A 7073-nucleotide genomic window follows, 5' to 3' on the forward strand; every position below is an offset into this window, starting at 1 on the left:
TGTTAAGCGTACAAAAACCAGCGGTAAACAAGAAAGACAACGAGAAGAAATCCATGGGACTAGTTCCGTTGATTTGTTCTTGAGGCCTTTCGGGTTTCCCGTTGGTGTTTTACCCATAAGTCTTAGAATGTACCCGCAACTGCGCCACTAGTCGAACGCTTCGAAGCGGTCCTTGGTTGATGCATGGCTGCGTTCGCTCATCATCGCATTGTAGAGGGACTCACGTTTTTGATGGAGAAGTCAGCGGCGTGCCTTTATACGCGTCCGTTGTACAGGGTGTGAAGCCCTGTACAATGAACTAACGCTGCCGTGCATCAGTCAAGGAACGCTTGGAATCACTCGAGTAGGGGCGCACGAGCGCAAGTCTGTTCCATATTTGACGTGTTTTGCGCTTTTGTTTTTTCTCGGCAAAAATAACCGGGCAGATTTCAGCGCAAAATAAATGCTTGATTCTGGAATTTTACAGCGAAAGCTGTTATGAGATCACATTTCACCGGCCGTTTTTGGCGCCGTAGTTGTCCGCCGCGGTGTCCGTAACCAGTATCGCTCGAAATAAGAAAAAAAACGAAATAAGAAAGAAATTTCAGGATGGAACGAGGTTCGAACCTGGGCCCTCTGCGTGGGAGCCCAGTATTCAACCTCTGAGCCATTCCGGTGCTTTTTTTTTTTTTCTTTAATTCATGGAAAGACGACCCGTTCTAGCTGTGAACCACACACTATATACTTCGTCACATCAGGATTACCTTAACAAGCAGAACACCCACATTGTTGCCCACAGTAAGAGGCTGTTCAAAAGTCAGGCAAACACACACAAGCGTCCAGAAGTGCAAGCCACTCCGGAACGGGCTCAAAAGTCTCAACAACACTGCGCACTTGAGCAGCTTCTTCTCGGAAGACAGACCTCGTCGATCGTGGTGGCTCGGCGTGCCTGTCGATCATGCGACTTTTCCATAGCGCATAAAGTCCTAATAACATAAATAAATCATACGGTGTATTATTGGTGGGGCTCTTTTTGAAAGGGAGGAACCGAATACCATGAGCTGTGATTGGAAGGTCTTTTCTGATTGTTCTCTTTAGAATGTCCCAGAAATAATATGCGTCACGACAATGGATAAAACTTGGAACTGCTATGCAAAAAGGTCCTATACAGACTTCATGTCGGGAAGGAACCACATTAGCATATGCAATATAGCGTGGTAGAGAGTAAACTAAGCACCAAGCGTCGCGCAACGCGTCGCACAACGCGAATTCCGTAACCAGGCGTCACACAATGCTAATTGCGCAATGAGTAGGTTGTTGAATGTTTCCAACCCATTACAAAGGACTCTGCCATAATTCTTCGTCGTCGTCAGGCACAGCATCAACAAAGTGCGCATAATGCCTTACATGCGTTTAGCAGGTACCACGCCTCTTCGTAGAATGACGAAAAATGGCCCAGTGTCTGCTGCCCTACTTCTCAAACAATACAATGATTTAGAGCGTAGTGGGTTCCTCGCAAGTGCACTTGTATTGGTTGCCAATGAAGCCCATCAGGGCATGATCCATTTGCTCGGGGTCTCAGTAAAATTACAATGATTTAGAGCGTAGTGGGTTCCTCGCAAGTACATTTGTATTGGTTGCCAAAGAATCCCATAAGCGCATGATCCATTTACTTGGGGTCTCAGTAAAGTTCTTCACCCCACCCCGTCTCTCTCCCACGGCAACGTATGGTATACAACATGACGGGAGAGGGAAATAGCAACCGGGCCTCACCCAATGCAAATTACTTAACTGGTGGGCCGTTTAAACCTTCCAACCCATTCCAAAGACTGAGCCATAATTCTTCATCATCATCAGTCGTCGCGTCAACAAAGTGCACATAATGCCTTACAGACGTGCGGCTGGTGCCTCGCTTCTCCGCTGAATGACGAATAATGGCTTAGTAGGTGCTTCCCAACTTCACAAAAATTGTGATTTATGGCGTAGTGGGTATCTTTCTAGTGTACTTGTATTGTAGTCCCAAGAGAGCTGACAACGGGCTCTAGAAACGCCGCTCTTCCAGCTTTCGCTGTGACTGTGCTGCGGTTTCAGCGCAGGCCTGGCGTTTTTTTTTTGAGGCAACCTACCACTTAACGTTAATATTTTACTGATTCGAGCACGAACAGAAGAAGTTGGGTAATTAAATGTCATTAAGTAATTAACGCATAGTAATGAAAAAGTACAGGATGTATCAAAACGTGATATATATATATATATATGTGTGTGTGTGTGTGTGTGTGTGTGTGTGTGTGTGTGTCCACGACCAAGCGCTAAGAACAATTTATCAAGACCAAAATTCTCTCCTAAACCGCTGCAGGGCAGTGCCAGTTCAGTGATGCATGATAAGTGGAGCCGTCTACTAAAAGCGACGCGCCAATTCTGCGCACAATGTCGTGTACCCAAATAAGGCTGTACAGAGACTACACCATATTTATCCGGTAATACGACCAGCTGATTTTGCTTTTGCTTAGGCATGTGTTTCGGGCCTGCTCATCGCCGAACGCCAACTGTTGCAGGTGTTCGGCAAGCGCATGCTGTGTGCCGTTACCGCTGCAATAGCGGGTGCTCGTTAGCGGGAGTGTCCTCTGCAAAGTACGACAAAGAAAGAACAAACGATGGTTAAATGCGCCGGCAGTGCAACATGTATACGCCGTAGTGTGCACAATTGCTTTCATATGGCCAAAAGATTCCATGAAGAGCATACGCCGATTTGCATACGTCGACGATATACGCAGCAGAAATGCCACCTAACGAAACCCCATTTTAGGGATTTCCCAATATAACGAAGAATTTCTCAGCATGTACCTTTAGCGTTCAATGTTGCCATCAACTCGAATTTACGGAACCATCATAGCACCAAACCCGAATTAGCGTTGTTTTGGAGAAAAAATTCTAATAGAGTTATTTGTTTCTGATTTTGGTCCAGATGGGTTTTTCTTCGGGTGTGAGCTCGAACGCTATGGCTTTGAGATATCATGTCGCCCTAGTTACGATCCTAATTGTTTTATTTTGACAAGGCTCCTCGCCACGACAATGCAGAAAACAGAAGCTGTCATTAGCCATTTTACGTACCAAGTCGTGCTAGTTGTGGCGGTGTTTTACTCTCCCTGTAAATCAGGGCTCTCAAACTCATCTGAGCCAGCGGACCGCAGACAAGAAATGCAGCACAAAAAAGGGCGGGGCAGTGAAGGATGATGGAGCGGGAACCGGGGGGGGGGGGGGGTGTGTGCTTTGAAAGGAGGCCTTTCCCATATCCCATTTATGGGGTGCTTCCGAAGGCGATTTGATGTCAGGATTCGAGAAACATATCGATACTGATGTCCATAATGACTAAACACTGGATGCCGATTCTAAATATAGTTCTTGTTCCACGGATATGTTTCAAAACATGGTGATTGCATGGCGTGCTTAATCAAAAGAATGCGTGATACTTACGAGTGATAGCTGTGTAGGGCGTGAACATACTTATCAATAAAAGAAAAAAAAAACATGAGATGAAGTTAGTCATCGGCGAAACTTGTCCCCCTCCCCACGCCTCTACCAGAAATGAAAGAAAGAGGTTCTACCAAGAGCGCGTTTGATCGATGCTCAGATAAAGCCAAAATGCAAAAACGTTTTTTCTCTCATAGTATGTTCTGGCTTTGACACTAAACGCGATACGCGAACCTGGTGCCCATCAAAGTGTTGTTATATACAGTGATCCCTTAGCGGCCTAAAAACGTAGCGCGGAGTATCGCACAACTCTGTCGTGGAGCACAAACTCACACACATAAAATTGCGAAGAAGAATACATTCAAGACAAAACAAAGAAATGACAATCATGCTGTACAGCCTTTTGCCTCTGCTAAATCACCGATATAGAGCGTTAACTGCGGGCTTGTTGGCGCAAACTGAACTTCCTAAAACGTACCCAACAAAGTGAGTGGATTGTGCGGCAAAGTGAACCTGCAATGAGCTGCTGCAAAATCTTGCTCCAAAATGCACGCACGACGGTTCGTGGAATGCCGATCGGGGGTATAGTGTATGACATACCACTATCTTGTAGGAAGTCATACATTGGGCAAACAGGCCGTTGCTAAACGATCGACTGCGAGAACATGCATGCGCCACGGAGCATGGTAAGGGTAGTAATCTTGCTCTACACTGCTAAAATTGTGGTTGCTCGCGACGCTTTCTCGACACAAAGGTTCTAAAAAGATACAAGAACCAATGCACCACAAAATTTTTCATACACATGTGATTCACACTTGCAATGACGCATCTGTAAGCGTGGCATCCGTATACCTGCTCTAGAAAGAGCCTGAGTATCTTGATCACTGAATAATGTTTGCGCATGTACCGTTAGGAGTGCTTTCATCATATCATTCTGTTCTTGCTTTTGCGAGGGTATATATTCCGCTACGGCGAAATAAAACTCGTTGTTGTTAGTCAGCGCGTGGTCTTGTCGCTTTTTTCTATGTCCCGTTTTAGCGCTGTTCTTCCGAAGTTCATTAAATCCCCGAATGTAAAACATATAGTTGACGGTGAATGATGAATCGATCCCTTCAACTGTGGTAAAAGGCTGTGGCACAATAAAAACAACGCTAAAAACTTTGAAATCATTATCAGTGTTCATTAGAAAGCTGTTCCGTAGTGCTGGCTTGTTCCGTGGTGACGTGTCCCCTTGACCCTGAATACGCTTGAGGGAGAAATTTGCCCGCCTGTACTCGGCCGAAGGTTGCTATGAGAGCACGTTCTTCTAATTTTCTCCTGCCGTTTGTTACTGCACATAGGGCCACCGAAGTAGGTCTCCACGGCGGCCAACACTCTAAGAAAAAAAAGGACTCTCTTGACTCTTTCTTTGCTACATATGTGACTCTCGCGTGCTTAACGGCCTTATAGAGACACGTTGACTCACTTTAGCAGAGCCGTGGGACGCACAACTCTCAAATAGAGTTAGCGTATCTATTTACAAAGCGTTATACAGCTCATGACCCTCCAAAGGAGAGTCACCGTGTCTTTTAAAGAGAGTCAGACATCTGAGAGTCACATGTGTAGGAAAACAGAGTCAAGGGACTCCTTTTCTGCTTAGAGTGAAGGGAACGGATCCGCTGCACATGCGTTCAAGCCTGGAGGCCCTTGCCGCCGCACACGCAAGTCGTCGCACCGTGTCCCTCTACGCGAGAGCAGTAATGTTGTCGAGGAACACGACGGCTATTTCTGGTTTACCTATTTTATCCTCGTTTAATTTCATTCCATTGTAAATCGGCTGCTCTTTGTAGTTTTTGTTTTTTTTTCTATGGTATGAATTTGAAAGACGATTCAGGCAGCCAGTAACATATGAGAAGCGTAAACACTTCGGGAGGTACAACAGTTCTTCTACGAGGACAACAACATAAAAATGATTTATTACCTGGGCAGCCAACTCGAACAAGCATGGTTGCTTTGTTATACTCTGATGTCGTCAGTTTATATAGTGTTTCTTATCTGAGGGTGAGATCCATCCGCTATTTTTGTTGATGCTGATTGTAGATTAATCAATTCATGGTCCTTCATTTAATTACTCTAATTTAGCAGATTCTATTCGTGTAGTACGCACTTAATTTAAGTTGTTTTAGGTAAAGTCGTCGTCGCTCTGGGAGAAGAATTTTCGGAACGTGACCTAATACACGTCGACTGTACCCTGAGATGTCACCATTAATCTAATATTCTCTTGTGTTGTATAAAACGCTGTGGTTTGCTACGGAGTATAAACTAGAATTCTTAAACATAAAACAGCGCGCTTAGACAGGACAGAAAGTCACAAGAAGCACACAGACACAGCGCTGACTAACAACTGAGGTTTATTTTCACGAAACGTGAAAAAAGGGGGTGGGGAGAAATAGAAAAAGATAAAAAGAAAGGAAGAAAAAGAAAGAAAAAGGAAAACCACGTCGCAGCACCAGCACGGTGAAGCGCCCCCAAAAAACAGGTTCTTTACCCCAACTCCAGCCTCAGCTCCCGAGAAAACAGAGTTATATTTGTGACAGGCCGACAGACGGAGAGCTGATACAACCCTCTTTTCGTTTGTGAATTTCGAAGGCTTCCCGAAGCTCTCTTCTCAGCTTGTCTGAATACCGGCCCAAGACTTTGCACTCTTCGAATGCAGGTCGGCATGCGCACTCAGAAACGTGGGCGGCTAAGGTGCTCCCGGCGGAATTACGGACGTCACACGCGTGTTCACGTAGGCGATCATTAAGGCATTGCCCCGTTTGCCCTACGTACGAGCGTCCGCAGGACAATGGGATCTCATACACCACCTCATCCTTACACGCAACAAACGGCTTCGCGTGCTTCTTGGTGCAAGTCTCTGAGCGGAATGACTGCAATTCACCTGTCGGCAGAGCTTGCTTAGTTTGTTGGGGGCCGAAAAAACGAAATCAACGCCCGATCGCCCTACTATTTTTTCGAGCCTGTGGCTAACGACATCAATGTAGGGGACGACTGCCATTTTCTTTTTTTCTCTGCTGGGATCCTCTCCAGGTGGTCTTCGGAACTGTCTCAAAAGCTTGTAGCCTATCCTGCAAAGAAACGAGTCCGGATAACCGGCCATGCGCACACGGCGTGTTTGTTCATCAAGGCTCTGTCGGACGCGGTGGAGGCAGGTTCTGCTCAACGAACTCTTGAGCGCAGACGTGGCCACTCCCCGCTTGACAAGCTTTGAATGTGCCGATGTGTATGGCATGAAACATTTTTTTGTGACCGAGGGGCATAACTCCAGCACAAATGCTCAGCACTCAGATGTAGCCTCAGATCCAAGAACTGAAGTTTGTTGTCTGAGGGTAGCTCTCTCGTTAGCACAAAGTCCCCCAAGTTTTCTGCGAAAACTCGAAGAATGTCGTCAGCATCTTGTCCATTCACTTGCACCTTGTGGATGATAAGGTAGCCATCCACAAACCGGAATACCTTTTGCACTGTGCTGCCTTTCAAAGACGTATGAAGGCCTCTGTCATGGCGGGCTAGAACAAGGTCACTCAGCGTAGGTGCGATGCATGAGCCGATGCAGACTCCCTTGTTTTGGATGTACACTCGTTCTT

Source organism: Rhipicephalus sanguineus, chromosome 7, assembly GCF_013339695.2.
Source record: "Rhipicephalus sanguineus isolate Rsan-2018 chromosome 7, BIME_Rsan_1.4, whole genome shotgun sequence".
NCBI lineage: Eukaryota > Metazoa > Arthropoda > Arachnida > Ixodida > Ixodidae > Rhipicephalus > Rhipicephalus sanguineus.